Genomic DNA, 22786 nt, shown 5'->3' with positions numbered 1-22786 from the left:
ATAATGTATTTTGTATCACTGATTATAAAAAACAGCATTTCTTCCATTGTGTCGTGCCCTTTCACTCATTTTCTAATGAAGTGGTTATAATATTTTAATTACTTTTTTTCTTGGAAGTTCTACTTAGCATTGACTTAGCAATGTTTATCAAATGCTTGTTAAAAACTTGCAAATATGTGCATCATTCATTTACGTAAAATGCAGTTAGTAGGTGGCAAAAATAAAATAGATTTGTTTCTGCCAGTCTAAATTTAATATTTTTCCTCTTCAGGGTGCCAGAAAACCATATTTATGTTCTGAACAGCAATTTCAGTCCACTGCCTGTGCTTCAAGGTAAGAACCAAGGGACTGCAGAAAATTTCAATGTTATCTGTTATTCATTTTATATCTAGTGAAGGTACTCACATTTGTATTAAAATACATCAAGCATTCATTATGCTATGCAATATCATAACTTCTAGGAATTAGTTGTAGCATTAAACATTTTACTTATTGTATTACTTAGGTAAAACTTTGGAATCTCATATCTGTCTTTATTACATTTGTGTTTTGACTAAGTATGCAAACCAAGTGTAGTAAGAAGTGACAGGAATAATTATGTTTTATTCATTGAAAGCAAGTTACCAAGTGAACTGAGTTTGCTGTTGGACTAAGATCTAAACAAAGAATTCACAACTAAATCATATCTGAGGGAGTAGGAGTTTACATAAATATTAGTTTTTCGTTGCATGTGCAGTTTGTCTTAGATTAGGAAACTGTTCTTTTGCAACATTTAAATATGATGTGTACTCTGGAGAGGGGATATGACTTACTTGTGGACATACTATTTATTGTAGGAGTTGCTGAATATTATGAAACTTTTGCTGCCATGTCAGCTGGCTTGTCTGTACTCAGTCTGTACTCAGTTTCATCCCATGCACCTTCAATTTTGCATACAATTACCCTGTAATTTGTTGAAGTTCCTGTTCAAGGACTGCTTGTAATGCCACATCATCTACATATAGCATCTTTGTTGATGTTTTCCCTCTGACTTGTTTACTGAGGAATCAGTCACCAGTACAAACAGCAGCGGGTTCAGAGATGAACCCTAATGCACACCTAGGCTCACTGAGAACCCCTCTGATAGTCCGAACACTGTTTGTACTTGTATCATTGGTTCCATCTATACAGCCTGCAATCATTCTACCAATGCTGCTGAGATGTTGAACCATCATAGGACAGCCCAAATCAGCTTTCTTGGGACCTTGTCATCCACTTTCTGCAAGTCTAGGAACCAGTTGGACTCCTTCCTCACCTCCAGCTTCTTCTTCACTGTATCTCTCATTGCAAACATCAGGTTGGTTGTGGTTCATCCTAATTTGAACCTGAACTGCTTGGATGGGGGATAATCAGAAGAAGCTGAAAACTGAAATAGAAGGGAAACAGTGGAGCAGATTAAAGCTTCAAGTATATGGGAGGAGTGGTTGAGGAGAAGGAAAGTCTGAATGAGGAGGTCAAAGCTAGAAGCCAACTGACTCAAAGAGTCAGGGGCAGTCTGTGTCACAAGAATGCCAAAGAAGCTGAAAAAAAAACAGTGATATAATTTGTCATTTTGTATGGCACAGAAACGTGTACAGTAAAGGCAAAGCAACTGAGGTAGCTAGAGGTGATGGAGATGAAATGCCTGAGATCAGTGGTAGGATACACACTGTGCAACAGATGAAGAAATGGTGACGAGAGCAGAAGCCAAAGTAGCTCCACTTGCAAAGAAGGTGAAAGACATCAGATTACAATGGTTCAAGCACATGTGCAGGAAAGCAGAAGGTGATCAGGTTAAGAAGATTTCAGAAATACAGGAAGATGGCAAGGGAACAAGGTTATCTAGCCAAATGATGGATGGATTTTGTGAGAGAAGACATGTGACAGACAGGCATGACTGTCAAAGAAGGTTGGAGAATGGCAATGAATTGAGAGAGGTGACCCAACACCCCAAAACTGTATAAAAATGAGAAAAAGGGGATTGATGATGATGATGCTGAAACTTTTGATATCTTGCTATCATTTAATTCTTTTGTCATGTTTCTGCATATGGCATGATTCTATGTTTTTCATAGCATTAAAATAAGTTTCCCATTGGGGCATCATATGATTTAACCAGGAGATGGCACTAATGTAATAATACATGGCTGGGTATGTCTTTAGGAGTGCCACAATTCATCACCTAGTAAACCACTGCCTTCAGTCTTATCACAAACAATGCCTCTCATCCATCCTTCAGTTTGCAGAACATACCTGATTTTGCCTCACATGTTTGCTCTTTTACTCATAAACGTTTTTTCTGTTAAATCACTTAGGATTATAGTCAGTCAACAATGCCTGACATTAGATTCACATATTTCATATTCTTCAGAAAATGCATATTGATCCAAAATCTGTTGTTCTATTAACTTTTTAAGCAAATTTGAGTAATAGATTAAAATTATACCTGATTTTTTACCTTTCTCCTCCCATTATTTTGACTTTGCCCAGAATTCTTGAGCAAAGAAGTTGAGACATATGCCAGAAAGATCTTAAATGTTTTACAGGAGTTGTTAGCATTTATAACAAATCATGCTTCATACCTGAATAATCCTTTGGAAATGGAACTCAGGGCTGTACACCAACTTCAAACTTTCATAGTTTTCTTTTATCTTAACTAGCCTCATTTCTATGTCAGCAGCTGGTTAAATATAAAAATTATAAAAGTTTAGAAAAATGAATATAGTCGGCAGGCAAAAAAAAAAAAACTTAAAATGCTTCTGCATTATGATATATAGTGAAATATTTCTATGTCAGTTCTGGATAGCAGTAATCAAAAATGAAAAGCTTTGTAATACAATAATTTATGCTTGTCCTGTAAAATGAAATGTCAGATTAAAAGTATAGTGTTGAAAATTGTCCTCAAATATTCAACCTTAGCTGCTTTATTATTACTGTTACAACTAATACTGTATTATTAAAATCACTTTATTCACTGTTGCCGTAGCCATGATTTGACTTTGTATTGTTTGTCATTTGACTTGGATCATAGCTGAAAAGGGTCTTCAGAGCAGTTCACTTAGTCATTTAATAAAGATATAAATAAAACTATTGTGTGACTGTATGGTCAGTCAGCTACTGCTGCTAAGCCCCTCTTGTCCAATTTAGTAAGCATCATATCGCAGTAGCTCCCTCAGTTCCATTTTTGTAAGGTTGCCTCTGACTCGGACTACATTCTTACCAACGTTTTTACTCACCAGTATTTGAGGGGGGTTTCTTTGCAATTTTTCTGTATAATTTCACTACTCAGTGAATCTGTATAGTATAATTTGCTGTGTGCAGATTTAGTTCCATCCCTTTTTTTAATTTATCAGAACTGTATAAGCAAACTCACACTCCTTTAAGGGTTGTACAGGCTTTACTAGGCTGAAAACAATGGAATTATAAGAAGGCTGAAGATATATTAACTAAACTGAATAATAAATCCCTATTTAGCTTTAATCCAACACTACCATGCTTTCATGTTAAAACAGATGAGTACATTTAAGACTTAAATTTTTCCTTGGATCCAGTTTTGCTTAGAGTTAACTTACTGTGTGTACTGCAAGTGCTTAACAACAGTTTATGCACTAGTTACTGAATGAAATAGTTACTCATTCCTGCCAACAGGACCGCAGTATTCACTCCATATATTTTTTCTCACATTTTACCACTGTTTATTAACATATGGCATTCTGCTATGTCTTCTTCCCAGAAACCTACACTACTCTACACATTAGTGCTCAAAGGCTAAGCTAACAAACAGTGGTAGTACATTAAAAAATATGATACTCAAGGTATGAGTGAAAAAACAGTCATGCCAGTTATCTTTTATAGTGCCTTGCACTGATGTTCGTGCAACACACCTATGCTTTCTTCCTTCATCTTTTTCATGCATTCAGTTCTTATTTCCAGTTTCTTTTTCTTATACTTCCTTTATTTTCATGCATATTAGAAGTTCCTTTATGTTTATGCATAAAGGAAGTTACCTGCTGGCATGTAGGCAAATTCAGATATGTTTAGTGCTTTTCCACAGACACAGTTATTTTGTCAGACCTAGCTGACTGACCTAGTACCTAATATACACTACTTCAGTATGTGTGCAGTATATGCATCCATCCATCCTCAATGTCTTTTTCCATTTTTGCACATGGGGTTTGGGTGTCACTTCAACAGTGACAATCATCTAGAGCCAAGGAAGAAACCTACATAAACACAAAGAGGACATGCAGACTCCACACAGAAGTCACCCCAGCTGAGATTTGAAGCAGAGAACCTCTTGCTGTGAGACAACAATGCTAATGTATGCACGTTTAACAAATATTTACCCATACCTCTCCACCTGTTAGCACAAGAAATCTGTTCAGACCCAAAATGAATGAGTAGACAAAGGCCCAAAAATAGGGACAGATTTTAAAATATTGCGCTTACAAACCTGGCTGCCAGAATAACAGGTTTTCCATTAACATCCATTTTCTAAAGGATATGAAGTCTTACACTCAAGTGTATGCCATTATTTAGTAACTTCAGTCCTTGGTGATTTGCCAGAAAACCACACATTTTATAAGGAATGGACCAAAAATATGAGCCAAAATTCTGGACACTGATAAAATTTGTACAGTTGAGAGGTATCCATTTCTGAAAGAGTTTACTTGAGAAATTCTTTGTAATAAGTTATTACACTTAAATTAAAATGCTGTAGATGAAAGCTGATATCTAGTTAACTCATGGTTGCCAGTGTCTTTCTGCATGACATTGATCTAGAATGTAACATAAGAAATGCCATCTTTAGTAACATAAAAAATGTCATCTTTAGTAACATAAAAATGTCATCTTTAGTAACATAAGAAATGTCATCTTTAGTAACATAAGAAATGCCATCTTTAGTAACATAAAAAATGTCATCTTTAGTAACATAAAAATGTCATCTTTAGTAACATAAGAAATGTCATCTTTAGTAACATAAGAAATGCCATCTTTAGTAACATAAAAAATGTCATCTTTAGTAACATAAAAATGTCATCTTTAGTAACATAAGAAATGTCATCTTTAGTAACATAAGAAATGCCATCTTTAGTAACATAAAAAATGCCAGGCAGGATTCACAAAGCTTCCTTGTAAGAGATACAAGGCTTACACGAAGGCTGCAGTTAAACAGTGTGACATCAGCATGCCATGCATATGCATGAGGGCATGCTGAATCACACCTAAGGTTAACACGGTCCATGTAAGACAGTAGGGGGCGTGTCCGAAGGGCGAGCCCTACAAATGGACATGCCCCCAGAAGAGTAAAAGTCCCGAAAGTAAACCCCCACGACAGAGTCCGTGTAAATGTGAATAAACACAACACAACACATGCCCCCACAGACTATGAACATAAAATGTAAAAATGAACATGTTATATATTTTTTATAAGTTTTAAAGATGTTTGCCCGTGAGTGCGCTCGTTTGCGCGGGCGTGCCCGTCGCTTAGCCACAGTTAGCAGTCAGTGGAAAAGCATATAAGAACTAAATATGCAAAGTAAGCCAGGAAGCAATAGTGTAACGGTAGAGATGTTGGCTGAAGAGGAGGCAGTCATGGTTTGAGCCCGCACAACATCAATTTTTATTTTTAGTGAAATAAGCACGAAACAATTCCCTGACATATATGTACATGTATAAAATTATTTTTATGTAAAATGTAATGAAATGGGCCATGTATTGTGAAGAAATGTGTGAAATAAAAAAAGAAGAAATGTCAGAAATGCCCATAGCTGAGCTACACTCTAACAAGCTGAGTATATCTGCCCGTAGGTGAGCAGTGTTTTAACAGGTGTAAAATGAGTGCCCGTAGGTGAGTAGTGGTTTAACAGGTGTAGAAGGAGTGGCCGGGGTTGAGCAGAGTTCCAACACGCTGAAACTGTGTGCCCATAGCTGAGCTGAGTGTAATATGCATGCTGACAGCCAAACGGCGCATAAGCCAGCTTGACCCGTTTGCGCGGAGCTGCGCACCGCACCAACAAGCTAACCAATGAGCAACGTTGAGCAAGCTGTATCAAAATTGCCTTTACACAGACACACCTCCTGGCCTGTGCAGACAGTCATAAAATATAAAAAGCAATGGCCAGGCTCAAACTCAGGATATCATGCACCATAGTCAAAGTACTGAACCACTAAGCCATGACAGTTGCTCTTAGAAATGCAGTAATAGCATATATATAGGAATGAATGGAAAGAGGAGCATGACAAAGCAGGTTTTGTGAAGCTGATACAATTCCAAAATGGCCAATCACAGATAAGTGTGGGAAAAATGGCATATATAAGCCCCATAGGTGGGAATACACAGCATAACTGATTGTGGAACCGATTTGCAGTCAGGATGGCAGGTGTAGGAGAGGGTAGTTGCTTCCGAGCACAGAGGTGGGGCATTGAGGAGTCCAAATATATGGTTTGGCTCCTCGTCCATGATCATGAGGCCCAACTCATGCAGGGCCAGGTCCTGTGGGGAGCATATAGGGCTGAGGCGTGGGACCGGTTGGCACATGATCTCACCAGTGCCACAGGAATACCAAGGACTGGTGAACAGGTCCGTCACCACCATGCGGACCTGAAGAGACGGAAGCAGGACCAACTGAACCGTTGGATCCAGGAGGCCCGGCAAATGCCCAACGCCCCACTACTGAGTAAGTTACATGTAATTATTTATGTAAGAAATTAACCTAGCTGATATTATGGAGATGTGTATTCCAATATTACTTCATTTATATTACAGCTGCAGGTGTCCGTTCCATGAACTGTCGAGCCTATGCCGATAGGCTGGTGCAGTTGCGCCACCAGGCAGGTCAGTAATTCTCTCCCTGTAACTGTAAAAAATATAAGTATGACAGCTTGCAAAAGAGTGCAGTGTAGTCACTTATTAATAAAATGTGCAAGTAACAGTGTAAGAGAGATTTTGCTAGTATTGTTTGATTACATAAGTGTGATGCAGCCTGTAATCCAAAAATAAAAATGAAACAAGTCTGAAATAAAGATGTTCCACCTGTAATATAATAGTACATAACCTGCAGCAGGCTGAAAAGTACAGCTACAGAAGCTGAGTAAAACACATGTGTGAAATATATCCCTGTTTAAATTCTGAAACATGACACAAGTGAGACTGTTGGAAAGGATTGTTATAACTAAGTAAAACATGTCAATAAAGCCTAGAATTAAGTACCATCCTGAATTGTAAAAATAAAACAAGTGAGAGAGTGTGAGAAAGAGGTATGAATCCACCAATAAAGTAGTAATAACTCCTGAATAAAGTATACTGCAGTCAGTACAGAATGAAATGAATGTGACAGGCACAACCAAACAGCAACATGTGTTGAAAAAAGTACTGAAGCTGGAATGTGTGTCCCAAAATCTGGATATGTTGCTCTCAGTTTGCAATATGCAGATAGTATGGTTGTATGAAATACCAAACATCCACAGTTGTCTAGAGCCATATAAAGCAAATGTAGCAGGATGATGTAGCTGAACAGAGCCAGATATGAATGTGTATGAATAAAAATGAAATGTATATTGATGTAGCAGTAACATTCCTATCACCAACATGCATAAGTTGTCACATAGGAAACTGTAGTCAGACCTGTAGTGTGTATATATCTGCAGCTAGTAGAAATGTACAGCATATGTATAGGTATTTGAAGTTGTTAATGAAATATTTCTTCACCCTACCCTATAACCACAAATAATCCATTCCACGTGAAATGGGTATGTGTATTCACAATTAACACCCCTGGACAATTGTCCTGTTGGTTCATACATATTTGCATGTACGTTGATGCATGTGCCCTGTTCATACATCCAAACCTGATGGCCTGTTGCCATCACTCAACCCTGCATGTTGTTGGAATGTGTACTGTTGTTCAAATTATGCATGTGTTATGCTTGCTGTTCAACGGCTTGAATTTATGGGTGTTTGGTTAATGGGAATACTAATGCATGCTGTTACAACTAATTGTGAATGGTATTGCATGTTACTAACCCAAACTGTCACTAAATAATGCAAAACATAGGACGACAGGGAAGGCGGGTTCCAGCGGACCCACCTCTCCCACCTCAGCTGGCGAGTGCACCTGGCAGTAGTGCCCAGGCCGGACCCTCCTCCAGTGGCCCTGTGCCACCTGCAGGTGGAAGCACTGCAGGGGATGGGGCTCATCCCCCCTCTGCAAGCGTGGCCGGAGGAGAACATCCACTCACCCTCCATAGTGTCCGGACTGTGGTGCGTAGGGAGATCCGGCACGCTGTGCTTGGGCCCCTACGCCAGCTTGAGGCATGGGTGGCACAACTCACGGGCATGCCTGCTGCCCGTCCTACACAGCCCCCAGCACAGCCCCGTCCTGGGCAGTGAAGGCACAGTGGCAACTGCCCATGGGTGGGGATCTCAGTTCCACTGTTGCCATCTGTGGGCTCATGGGCTCGAGATATCCAAACATCCATCCCCGTCAATTGTGTAACCCCCCCACATGTGTCATACACCACCCCTGTATGCATCTTGTTTGTCTTGTCTGTTAACCTCCCCTACCTACCTCCCCAGCTATACCGACTTCCCGTACCTGACATACCACTCTCACCTGAAAAAAAAAGGGCACTCTGTACCCACAGAAAAATTATGCCCCATACATAGCTGCCCATTTTGCACACATGTCTGCTGGACATGTAAACTGGCAATTACAATTGGCTGTACAACAAATATTATTGTTGTCCTCACACCTCTCTCAGGGGTGGAAGGTTTCAAATTTCACACCAAATTACAAACATATGCACAGCTGTTGCTGATGAAGAAATGGGCAGCTATGGGCCTTTCCTACATCCCTCCTGCAAAACCCGAGCTTGTTTTCCTACTGTCCTACCCTCTTTGTGCCCCCTTTTTCACCACTTTCCTATCTCCCCATTTTCTTTTCTTTAAAAGAAAATAGCATGGGTGTGCGTGAGAGTAAGCACTTTTAAGCAGTAGTAAGCGGGTGTGCGCTTCTGTGCGCTTAGCTAAGCGTGTGTGCGCGAAGCTAAGCGGCAGTGCGCATGCGTGACCTCTGCGCAAACCAGCGCTAACCCGCTTACAACTGCTTAAAAGTGCCTTAGTCACTCTGAATGACAAGGCCTGTAGTTTTCTCAGCAGCAAAATAAAATACCTCCCTCAGTCTCGAACCCAGGACCTTGGAAACACTAGTCTGCATGACTTACCACTAAGCCATGACTGCTATACAAGAACATTGTGCTGAAAGAAATATATCATAAAATAGTAGGAATTAATGTAAAGGGAATATAGCAAGTCTAGTACACAAAGCATGTCATGTATATTTACTGTCAAATCTAGTGGATTTGTAAAATAGTACTGTGTGCTGAGAAACAGTCATGCTAGTTGGTAGCTACTAGGTAATAATGTCACAGTAGCATCTGGCAAGCCACACACATACTCAGAGCAGGATAAACACTGCCATAGTTGAATAGTTAAGAGATCAGACATAGCAACTGTGACTGAGTTACAGGGATGTCCCTGATGTGAAAACAAATGTCAACTGTGCCCCACTGACACCCTGTCAAATGTACTAACAGTAGGCAGAAAGGTGTAACTACACATGCAATGGTAACTATGAATGACTGAAGGTATGCACCACCTGCACGTCACAAATGGTGTACTAATACATATGCTTGAAATAACCCACAGTCACAACTGCAGAATATCAGAATATGTCATTGGAGTATCCCACTGCTATGTACCATTCCATGAGGCTGATAAAAGATGCACCTGAGAGTATCTGAGGCCTGCTCAGCAGCATGATCAAATACCCTTGTAAGTGTCAAGGCCCACACCATGGCCAGACCACACTGCATGCAGTAACACCCTACCACAACAAACACATAGGGAATTGCTGCCCAAACAGATTTAGCAAGCATTACAAGCTGTGAATGTAAATGGAAAATAGGAAAGCCATAGCAACACATTACAGGAAAGACACCTAGCAGGCATACAAGGAGTGAATGTAAAGGCCAAATATTGAAGCCATAGCAACAGATTGCAAGAGCCACTGCTATATACCAGTTACACCACAATCCCCACAGGAAAGCACACACACCCATATACACAGTATTACTAGTCGTAGGTGTCAGTTTACATACACACGGAGAAGAGGACACTGGAGGAAGGAATACTCAGCTTACAGAACAACATGCATTGCAGTGTCTACAACACAGCCTGAAATATGAGAGACATACCAACCCTTACACTCACAGAACAGTGTCCACAGCAAACCAGCATGGTCCCCACCCTGATAATCTGAAAGGGCTACGCCTACCTAACAGACCTTTTATAGCACAGTCCTGTAATCACAGTGAGAACTGCAATCACTACACAACAGGCTGCATGCAATTAGTAAATGCTGGCTAACAATTGGTGCAGAGGCCATCACATGGACATGTGCAGATACCTACAAAAGCATCCTGTACTCCCAGTCCACACATGCAATACTTTCATTGCACCCGCTGGAGGTAGAGAGAGAGAGAGAGAGAGAGAGAGAGAAAGAAAGAAAGAAAGAAAGAAAGAAAGAAAGAAAGAAAGAAAGAAAGAAAGAAAGAGAAAAAAAAACCTGTAACAACAAAACAAAGAGGCTGACAGCAGGCCAAGTAACTGCAAGCCTACGCAAACAGCTGCAACAAACACAGGTAATGTAAAGTACTACTATAATAGTCTACATACTGTGAACCCTCCAGATGTGTTATTGGTCTGTATCTATGTATATGAAGATGTGCATAGGGCCAGGGACATACTGCAACTGTCACTGAAGGCTCTACATACATATGTATGTGAAGGTAGCTATGTGCACATAGCAATGTAGGTTGTAGTGCAATGTACAAGTAGGTTGTACAGTAATGGATGTTCAGCAGTACGTTACTGTGTGTATACATATGTGGAACTAAAAAGGAGTATATATATATATATATATATATATATATATATATATATAACATGTGTATACGTATGTATATCGAGATATGTATGTATATATATATATATATATATATATATATATATATATATATAATATGCATATGTGTATACATAGATAGAGAGGGATGTAGAAATACATAGACATATATAGTTTCACAGTGTCATAGTTTAGTACTAGGCTATCTGCAGACAGTGTATAGAATAGATTTAGAAAATTGCGCCTCTGTATAGTAGTGACACAGTGAAGACCCCAGTACATAATAGCATTAGTTTACTGTGCCTCTGTCTAGTAGTGACACAGAGATGACCCCTGGTGTAAACCTATGATCTCCCATCCACTCGTCAAGAATTCACATGAAGAGTGTCAGTGAGGGTCTCTGCCTAACATGAACTGGGATCCTGTTCCACAGTATGGGAAGCCTCTTAGTGATGGATCTGTCCCTACAGTATGTCCTATTCATATGTGTGCTGAGGTTTAAATCTGTAGCTGTTGTGGTTCTGATGGATTTGGATTGTATGAGGTGGAACATGTCCATCAATACCTGATTGGACATGGCCTTGTACATCAGGCACAGATCACCCCTAAGTAGGCAGTATGCTATGGAATAGAGCATGAGTTACTTTAGTCTGGCAGCATATGAAAGTTGTTGGAGACCCTTGATCCTCCTGGTGATGTACTTATAGGGTTCCCTAGCTGTTGCAAGTGCCAGGTGAGGTACATACCAAATGGGGCATAGTACACAGTCATGGGCCTGATAAGGGAGGAGTATAGGGGTACAATGACCCCTTTTGATCTGGATGTGAATCCCTTCATGATAAGGTGGGCAAGGTAGGAAGTCTATCCAACCACTTTGGCAACGTGGGTGTCAAATGAGAGGTCAGTATCGATCAGTGTCACCAGGTCTCCGATTACTTTGTCTGTACTCAGTGGGTTACTGTCTATGTGATAATATGTGGGTACCTTGTCCGTCCGAAAGGGTATGACTATACATTACGTGGCATGCAGTTTAAGGCCATGACTCCGGCACCAGTTGTCGGTGTCCGTGAGGCCTTTCTGTAGGATGTATGTGTCAGCTGGTGTATCGACTATGGCGCCTAGTATGCAGTCATCTTTGAACATTGTCAGCCACTACCCTCCCATGTCTGCTTCCACATCTGAGAAATATATGCCGAACATGAGCGGTCCCAGGACAGAGCCCTGTGGGACACCACTTGTGACTGGCTCTGAGTCTGACATGGCACCAGTGAGTTTGACTGTAGGGTTTCTATCCGTTAGCCGGTTTGCAACCCATCTTGTGACATATGGATTTACATTTCAGCTGTTGATCATGTCTATGATGCCAGAGTGCGGTATTGTGTCGAAAGCCGTAGGCAAGTCCAGGTAGGCTGTATGGACCGCTGTGCCCTCGTCAATGGCTCTAGTGACTGATTTGAAAAGGTCAACCAGGTTCATAAGGCAGGATCTGCCCTCTACAAAGCCAAACCGGGTGGGATCAAGTGTCTAAGTCCCCAATGTCTCTGTGTATGAGTTCCATAATGATTCTTTCCATAGCGTTGCAGACCAGGCTGGTTAAGCTTATGGGGCGTAGTTACCAGGGTCTGTAGAGGTGCCTCCTTTGTGGAGTGGGACTACTGTTGCTGTATGCCAGTGTCCAGGTACATATGCTGTAGTAAGGCTACGGTTGAATAGCATTTAATGTGCGTGTGTAGCTCCTCTTGGAGTTCACGTAGCATGCAACCTGCAATACCGTCGGGTCCCATTGATGCTGTGTTTACAGCTTTGCTGAGGGTGGTTCCCAGCTGGACATCTGAGATGACAGGGAGGTTACAGTCAGCTGGGATAAGTAATTCCTCATGTGTGGGTGAGGGAGGGAGAACTCTGCACTGAACCTGTCTGCCAGAATGTTGGCATTATCTGTGTGTTCAGTGTAGCTTTTGTCACTGTGAACTAACTTTGAACATATCTGAGGGTTCCCACCCAGGTGTGTAACATAGCAGAAGAAGGCCTTGTGGTTATCTGTAGTGTCCATAGCGATGTCCCTCTCATTGTTGGCCTTGCATGTTTGTACGACAGAACGTATCTTTCTACTAGTGCTGATCAGAGATGCCTTATCTCTATGGAATTCTGCTCTGCCGTGCAGTAGCTACCTTCTGTTGTTATACAATTTGTTCAATGCTGGGGTCCACCAGACAGGATGCCTGCCCTTGGTGGAGAGGGTCTTGGTTTTATTTGGGATTGCATGATCCATGCATTCTTGGAGATGTCCGTAGAAAGCATATGTGAAGGTGTCTGCATTGTGGGATGTGGTTTCCACTGGCCCAGTGGGCATAAAGGATACCAACTCAGTTATAAGAAGTGTAAAGTCGGCATGTGAGAGGTTTCCCACTGTAGTCTTTTGTGTTGTGGGGGAGGTGGGATATGTATATCCAGGGGATTAGTCTGTGGTCAGATGTGACTAGTGAGGGGTATACTTCCAGTGTGTAGCACATTGTCCCCATGTTTGTGATGATCAGGTCTAGTATATTATCTCCCTTGTGGGAGAGGTGACTAGCTGTTCCATTGCATTTGACTTAGTGAATTCGGGAACCTTTGGGCTAGGGTGTTTGGGGTAGAATAATGCACCCAGTGTATGTTAGGGTAGTTGAAGTCTCCCAATATGATGGTGTGTGGTGGGACATTCATATCCTCCAATGTCTTCAGGAAGGCTGACTGTGGTTCCTGAGATTGGGAGGGTGGTCTGTAACATGCTACCAGTTGTATAGCAGGTTTGCCTACGGTTATCTGCACCTGGATGGTCTCTGATGCTTCATGTGTTGCCACTAACCTGGAGGTGTGGGTGTCCTTCATGAATATGGACACACCCCCTCCCTTTTTGTTTTGTCCCGAGTCCTGGGGCCAAAAAGCATGATACGAGGTATAGCCTGGTACCGCTGGTGTGCTCTCAGGAGCCTTGAACCAGGTTCTCACTTACTGCACAGACATCGAGATTGGTAGAATATGTATGTACAGATATATGTAATACACACATACATATATAGATATATGTAGATACATATACATATACAGATAGATCTGACTGACAACAGATATGTCTGTATATGACTATCTCTCTCTCTCTGTCCCACCCCCTCTCACTCTCACTCTCCCTCTGTCTCTCTCTCTCTCACTCTCTCCCCACATCTATATGTATATATCTACATCTATATATACATATTATATACATATATACAAACATATATATATATATATATATATATATATATATATATATATATATATATATATATATATATATATATATATATATATATATATATATATATATATATATATATATATATATATATATATATATATATACTGTGTGAGGCACATGTGTGCAGATGTCTTGCAACAGGTGCCTGGTGTCAAAGGCATGGAGTGAACACCAGTGTGGATACTGGAGTACCATACCCCATTCAAAAACACTGACACCAGTAACCACCACATATGTGCATGCCTGCCCACCACTGCATGTGTCAGGGGAACAGGGGCAACAAGTGTACAATAGGCTCCCCATTGATATACACAGTGGCACACTAGTCCTGTAATACCTGTACATGGAATGTGTCAGCGGACATGGTGTGTCAGCTATGGACATGTAGGTCACTGTACCCCTCCACACCCCACAATGTCCTACACGGTATGTACCTCCCATGACAGCTACAGATATGGAGAAGGACACAGACATATGCAAGTAACTGTGTCAATGCACTCAAACACAATACCTATGCAGAGTGACTGACAAGACCACAGAGCACACAGACTACCTACATAGAGGTTACCACTGCTGGATATACATAGTTCGGTCACACCCATGACAGTTGTCTAACAACCATGGTAACACCTCCAACATCCACAACACAAATTACCTATGTCTGTCGTCCTTGTCACTGCAGTATAGAGCACATGGTGGAGGTACAGGACCCTACCCACAGATACGACATACCCTGTAGTAGACCACACAGAATTAAGAAGCAAGGCTCCCCATGAGTAGATGTCAGACATACCCCTGCTGAATGTTATGCAGATAGGTAATATGCCATATGAGTCACCCTGTGTAACTGTTTGTAAGGAGCAGGTATGATCATAACACATGTGTCACAAGGGGCAGGGTAGCATAACAGTATGCTGCTGTAGGCCCAGGGCCAAAAGCACACTACCTACCTAAGACACAATGCACACCCATGAACACATTGCAAACGAAATATGTGAGGTGGAATGAGTGTGCCAGTGACTGGGTGCATGTTGTGTACTGGTGTGATTGCTCACCATGACTGTCTGTCTGTCATGGTAGTGTGTGTCCTTGGTGTGAGGCCAGAGACAGGTGTGTGAGGTATTGCGATCAACACATACTACATTGCCATATGTTGTGCTGTGTTACCCTGTATGTCACTGTGGTGTAGGTAGGGTTATGGCAAGTAAGAGTAGTGTGCATTACCAGTGAAATATGTAACGTGCATTGTGTGCAGTGCATGGGCTGATAATGTTCCCCATACAGTACCTTGATACAAACCCCCAGTGTGAGGTTGTGTATTGTACCTGAAACAGTGTGTTGACTGCTGCAGTATACTAGTCTGTCGTATGGAGTGTGCCAGGTACTGTTGCACAGTTGTCGGATGAGCACTGATATCTGGTCATTTACATGTGTATCCCCCAATAGACAGACAGATGCTATATATGGTGGTTAAGTTATATCACTGCAGTCGAGTATTATGTGTATTATGTGTGCCATAGTTTGCTGACAGATATTGCTGACATATTTTCCTTCTCCTTTTCAGGGCTATGGTTCACCAGCGGAACCCTGTCTACTCCGCTGCAGAGGAGGAAGAGATACACCAGAGCCTGGTGCGGGATTTCGCTGTACTCTTTTCCCGCACCAGCCAGAACCAGCAGGAGAGGGCTGCACTGTGGCAAGACCTGGTCCGTCGGGTAAATGACATAGGCACACATAACCGGACATATGAGCAGGTACGCCATCACTGCAGTGATTTAATTAGAAATGTCCGTCAGCGTGCATCGGATATCCACAGGCAGCAGCTTGCCACAGGTGGTGGGGTGTCTAGACATCCCCCCCTCACCAGACTGGAGGGACTACTCCTAAGTGTTGTGGCTCCAGCCCAACAGCAACAGCAGCAGCATACATGTGTAATGATGGAGGCTGGAGCCACACAGCAGCAGGACACGGAGCATGCAGGTAACATGCCATGTGTATAGTTGACCGTTCTGTACACTGTTAGGTTATGCATGTGTGAGGTGTGTCCTCATTTTGTAGCTGTAATCTTGGTAATTATTGTGCAAGAGTGATATCCTCAATATCAGCAGTACACCTGTGGAAGCTAACTGTTGCACTACTGAACTGTATCATGCCCACAGTATCAATGGCACAGTTGTGCCCACTGACAATAAATGTCTCTTTTCTGCAGGTCCCTCTGGTGTAACAGCAAGGCAGCCTATCCATGCTGGTGAGTGTGTAATACCATTACCTTCAATACTCTTGATACTAACAGTAATAATAGGCTGAAGCAGTAGTGCTATGTGTTTGATTGCAGGTGTGTTTGTGTCTGTGGGTTGATATCTCATATACTGAGGTGTGTGCATGTGTGCATGTGTGCATGTGCCCATGTGTGCATGTGTGCATGTGTGCATGTGTGCATGTGCCCATGTGTGCATGTGTGCATGTGCCCATGTGTGCATGTGCCCATGTGTGCATGTGTGCATGTGCCCATGTGTGCATGTGTGCATGTGCCCATGTGTGCATGTGCCCATGTGTGCATGTGTGCATGTGCCCATGTGTGCATGTGTGCATGTGTGTATCAGTGGTGACATTGTGTACACATTGTAAACTGTGTTTCCTGTCTTACTCCCACAGGTTCTGGTGCTGCTCTGGTGTTGTGCAGCAGGGAACCTGAATCAGCTGCTGTGGATAGTGATAATGATGATACCTGTGTAATGGCACAGGTAGGTGTGCCAGGGTCCGTCATTGGTCAGCCAATTGACACTACACAGCTGTCGACCCCATCAATGCGCACAGTCATCCTGCCAATACATCCTTTGTCACCAATGTCCCTAGGTGATGGACAGGATACAGTGGGCATTGACCAGGGTAATGTGGTATCGGTGGCACATGCATCCCCACACAGCAGCCATGGCCAGGGTCCTGACATGGTACCACACAGGCAGATGTCCAGGGGTTCTCGTGGGAGCATCCGTGGGCATACCACCCCTGTCAGACATGCCCACAGAGGTCTTTCAACCTCAGCTATGTTTCGGGCTGTAATGCAGGCACAGTCACGTATGGAACGGTACACCAGACAGGGTCTGAGGGAGCTGAGAGCATGTCGCACAGCCATGAGTGACAGTATGCGTGATGTTGCGGCTGCCATCCGTAACTTCACCGAGGTCATTGACAGACGTTGGGGGGACACATTAGATCTGTTCCACAACTACATGTCCATGAGCCAGGGCAATGGTGGATGGTTGAGGCATCGACGTGGCCGTATGCCAGCAACAGCAGCAGCTGGCAGCCGTCGCGGATGACAACAGGCCCGCGGCCGCTCACATAGTGCCAGCAGCAGCCCCAGCAATGCTGGGTCTGTGCTGTCATCAGACCGCCCCAGGAGACCACGTGCACATGGCGCTGGACAGTCCCAACAGGGACCTGTCTCCAGTCACCAACCACCTGCTTCTGATGACAGTACCCAGTCTGGCTTAGTACCTGATACGGTCCGTAGCACCCCTGCCAGGCACAGGTACCATGTCCGTGGCCACAGACAGTGATCTGTATGACCTGGCAGGTACAGTCTGTGGCTGTCCACAAACACCTGTATATGGCAGCCATGAGGTGGGACTGTGTGCATTCATACACACATGCAAAGTGATAACACCTAGGGCTAACGCATACATGCACACACTGCATCAACATTGCCCCATCTTGTACTGCTGTCCCTCACCAACACACACACACAGACATGTCAATTGGTTGTATCAGTGGCAGACTCAGGCATACCAGGTACACACCCTGTGCATATGATGAAACTGTGCCACCTCCTGCAATCTGTAAAATCGGTGCAGGAACAGGTTAACATGGTGCTGATGCACAGGGTGACTACATAGACATGTTGTAATAGTATGATGTTGACAACAGTACAGTGTAATGATATCATTGTGGGTATATACCAGCATGCCTGATGCAGTTACAGTATGAATGTCATTGTATTGTTTTGTACACCCATAGTAATTACCACAGTGTTCTGTCTGCACATCTTTGCATACTGGTGGTGAGGCTGTCAAGGGATGGCCACCTACATAGGTAGCACAGGGGATACAACAATGTACATATTGATACTCAATGATGGTCATGTCAACTGCGAGTTGCATGCTGTCCACACACGACTCTGCAATGCGGATGTTTCAGGATGTTGATATCTGTGCAGTACTACACAACAGGTTCAAGGCTCACAAGAGCACACTAGCACTACAAGGTCACACCTCATACCATGCATGACAGCACCAAAACACAGAACTAACTATGACAGGAGGGAGAGTGTCCATACATGTCAAGGATACTGTGGTGCCAGGACAGGTAGCATACATCATACTAAGTCTGGAACTGCTGAGTGAGGGCTCAGTGTCTGTTATTTGACATGTGTATTATTACAGGTATGAGCACTTGGGTATCAGGCCAGTTATTCAACATTACGAAGGTACGTGGTCTATACACTTGTGGGGTGTGGCTGGACCCAGCCCGTCTGACCTGTGAATGTCTGGGTACTGGCTTATAGTGCCTGCATATATGCACTGTTACCTACTGGAAGTCGTACACCTTGTTTGTTGTAGCATAGTCTACATACAGGCCTGCTGACTGTAGCTTTGTTTGTATGCATGTTTGCTTGTTATGTTCCTGAAACACTGATTCCACCTGCAGTGCAGATTTACAGTGCCTCTGTGGATCCCTAGTGACATCTGTATTGCTTACTGTACTGATGTCCATGTCTCACTTGACAGAACGTCACTGTTTGTCCTGTTTGCATGTAGCTTGCCTGTAACACATTGCATATGACTTACCTCGCATTTGCTCAAGACAGCATTCATATATGCCAGCACTAACAAATCAGGAGCACTACACCCTCACATAGTCACCTTGAGTACCTTGTTCCCCATTGGCCCTATGTGTCGTTACTTAGTATGGGATTCACAATGCTATGGTAGCATGTGCAAAGGTCACCTGTCGATCTACTCTCAGGTCCAGTTGGTGAATCTGTGAGTCATGTGGCAATGTTACAGCTGCCTCATGTACACAGACAACCCTCTCCCTTCCCACATACGTACAACACATGTGAGAGATGCAACCACATAGCCAAACTGGGGTCTAAGCTCTTTAACTTAGCACTGGCATTCCCTGTCAGGTGGAGTGGGATACTACAGTGAATACAGTACCAGTCTCCCATAGACCTGCCACGACCGCAATCCAAACACAGAAACACACAGGTACATTATTGGACTCTCAGAATAGCATCCTGCCTGAGCAGCTGACACCTGCAAAGCAGACACACAAGCAAACGTTAAGCCAGAGCAGAGCACGTGCAACACATAGCTCACAAAGCCTGTGTGCCAAACAGTCACAGGCCATACGGCTTGACAACACACCTGCTACAGTTGTATGAGGTACCTCTATCGTCAGGTACACTGAGGTCCTGCTCACCAGGCTGAACAAGGTGACGGTCATGCTGAGCTGCCCGTCGGGCACTATGATCCACCACATAACACAAGCATACCAGTCACTCCAAGGCATGTAGAAGTATGACTCAGTCATTGTCTGTGCCAGTGTGTATGACCTCTGACGCACCTCCCTGGACTACATGTTAGGGGACATAGAGGGGCTCTCTGAGCTTGTGGCACAGGCTGGTATGACCCTGGCCTTGAGTAGCATCTCACCCTCACCAAGAATGCTGCCACAATATGTAGACAGGATCATCAGTTTCTGCAATTAACGTATGTTTCAGTGACATTCAAAGGGGATCCAATGCCTGTCAGTGTGGGATTACATGCTGGACAAGCCACATTGCTTTGCTTGGGACAGCTTGCACCTGTCACCCATGGGCCATTGTATATTGGCAGAGGCTGTTGCTACACACATAGTGCCTTTGTATGCAAGGCTGACATTACATAGCCACCTACACAGGTATCACACGGGATAGGACACTAATAGAAATGCTACTCAACAGCAGCAGTGTAAACCTCAAGATGCATGCAGTGGAAACTGTCCTTAGCATGGGGTACAGCAATATCCGTGCAGTAACAGACTCCTGGTACAAGGCTCCCAGGTGCACACCATCAGTGCCAGGTCATTCCTGATACCATGCTTGTCGTCCCTACACATGCACCAAACCAGAACAGGGGGGATGTATCCAAAGGCACCTCAGATACACACACACACCCAGGTTGGTGGCACTGCACAAAGCATCAGAGCCTATCCATGTGCAACTAACAGTGGGTTAGACTGCCTTCAGGTTCATAGCCTGGCACACACCACACTCCCATACCCAGGAAACCCACTTGGCCTTCCTGACAACACTGGGAATATGACGGTCTCTACACACACCATTATATGGTTGTACTGCGACTACCCAAACATAGAGTGTGAGCATTACTCTAGCTCCAAGACCCTATCTGAAGGGTTCTTAGCATTCATTCCCTGCATTGCTATGGAACAACTTGTTACCACTCCCACAAGAGGTGACAACATGCTGCACCTGTTCATCACCAACATGTGGACTATATGCTCCAGACCAGTCATGTATCCCTCGCTGGTGGGATGACACCATCTACAACCCACACTGTCTAGTCACATACCACATGCAGCCCCTGCACAGAACACCACAGTCATACAGTTGTCTGATGCATATTCCATGTATTCACATGAGGCAGGCTTCGGACATGGGAACTATTGCAGTTCACAGGTACATATGTGTAGGTGGCACACACATACATCATGTGTGCATTGACATTACTGATATAATGTATGTCGTGCAATATTGGGAACAACACCCCACACACATGGACAAACTGTGTGACAAAACTACACATGGCGTTTGTAGGATACAAACCCCTACCTAACTATGTTAGATCACTTGTGAGAGACACAGTAGCAGAGCGTGCTATTTGCATTACTGGGAGGATTGCTTTCTCCTGCTGTACTTATAGGGTGCTGACATCATCAGTGTTTAGACAGTGGAATATGCAGCATGTGTTGTGTAGTAATAGTTGCCAAAAGGGACATTTCTCTTACACATGGAATTGCACACACTACTCCCCCACACACATTCACACACACACTGTGCACTTGCAGGATTCAAACCCCTACCTAACTATGTTATGACACTTGTGAGAGACGCAGTAGCAGAGCATGCTATTTGCATTACTGGGAGGATTGCTTTCTCCTGCTGTACTTATAGGGTGCTGACATCATCAGTGTTTAGACAGTGGAATATGCAGCATGTGTTGTGTAGTAATAGTTGCCAAAAGGGACATTTCTCTTACACATGGAATTGCACACACTACTCCCCCACACACATTCACACACACACTGTGCACTTGCAGGATTCAAACCCTACCTAACTATGTTATGACACTTGTGAGAGACGCAGTAGCAGAGCGTGCTATTTGCATTACTGGGAGGATTGCTTTCTCCTGCTGTACTTATAGGGTGCTGACATCATCAGTGTTTAGACAGTGGAATATGCAGCATGTGTTGTGTAGTAATAGTTGCCAAAAGGGACATTTCTCTTACACATGGAATTGCACACACTACTCCCCCACACACACACTGTGCACTTGCAGGATTCAAACCCCTACCTAACTATGTTATGACACTTGTGAGAGACACAGTAGCAGAGCGCTATTTGCATTACTGGGAGGATTGCTTTCTCCTGCTGTACTTATAGGGTGCTGACATCATCAGTGTTTAGACAGTGGAATATGCAGCATGTGTTGTGTAGTAATAGTTGCCAAAAGGGACATTTCTCTTACACATGGAATTGCACACACTACTCCCCCACACACATTCACACACACACTGAGCACTTGCAGGATTCAAACCCCTACCTAACTATGTTATGACACTTGTTAGAGACGCAGTAGCAGAGCATGCTATTCACATTACTGGGTATAATTTCTGCTCCTGACATATGTATAGTGTGCTGACATCATTATGGATGAAGAGGTATGTACATCTGTTACTATCCATCAGTACAGGGAGAGCATATCTATGCATTAACTTTGCACAGGCACAGTGGCCTACTGTACTGTGGAGGCAGATGCCAAATACACTGTGGATAGCCTTCTGTATTCCCTAGGGACAACAGTCTAGTATTGCACTCTACGGCCATATGTTTACCTGTCAGATGCAAGTATCTGTTGCTCATATACTGTTTGTGGGTCTTTATTGCCATAGCCTTCCCTATCTCTATAAACAACGTGTGTACTGTGGGAGATGTTTGCATATGAGTGGGATCCAGTACTTTACTTATGTCTCTGTTGTAACTTCACTGTGTGCACTGGGCAGATGTCTGTATTGTGGGAGGTTCCTGTGTTAACACATAGAAATGCCAGATATGTGTGTGCAACTGCTGAACTGTGACATGGCCTAAGTGTGTGAGCATGCCCAGTTCGCAGTTTGTATGGCTTCTTGACTGACACGTCTCATTTATCTAAGTGTGCGAGCATGCCCAGTGTGA

The 22786-nt window shown here is 43.4% G+C and overlaps 1 protein-coding gene across 3 annotated transcripts in view; it reads left to right on the top strand.

The window, feature by feature from the left end:
- The window catches only part of LOC122804862, a 1319203-nt gene that overhangs the window by 792111 nt on the left and 504306 nt on the right, over nucleotides 1-22786 (top strand). For all 3 annotated transcript variants that reach the window (XM_044075030.1, XM_044075029.1, XM_044075028.1), the window contains one exon: nucleotides 272-333. The gene's annotated coding sequence lies outside the window, so the exon portion shown is untranslated. The remainder of the gene's footprint in view (nucleotides 1-271; nucleotides 334-22786) is intronic.

The sequence above is a fragment of the Protopterus annectens genome, chromosome 6.part0, assembly GCF_019279795.1.
Source record: "Protopterus annectens isolate FY-2018-M chromosome 6.part0, PAN1.0, whole genome shotgun sequence".
In the NCBI taxonomy this organism is placed as follows: domain Eukaryota; kingdom Metazoa; phylum Chordata; order Ceratodontiformes; family Protopteridae; genus Protopterus; species Protopterus annectens.
Note: the sequence above shows the minus strand (reverse complement) of the source record. Positions and strands in the feature narration are given on the sequence as shown.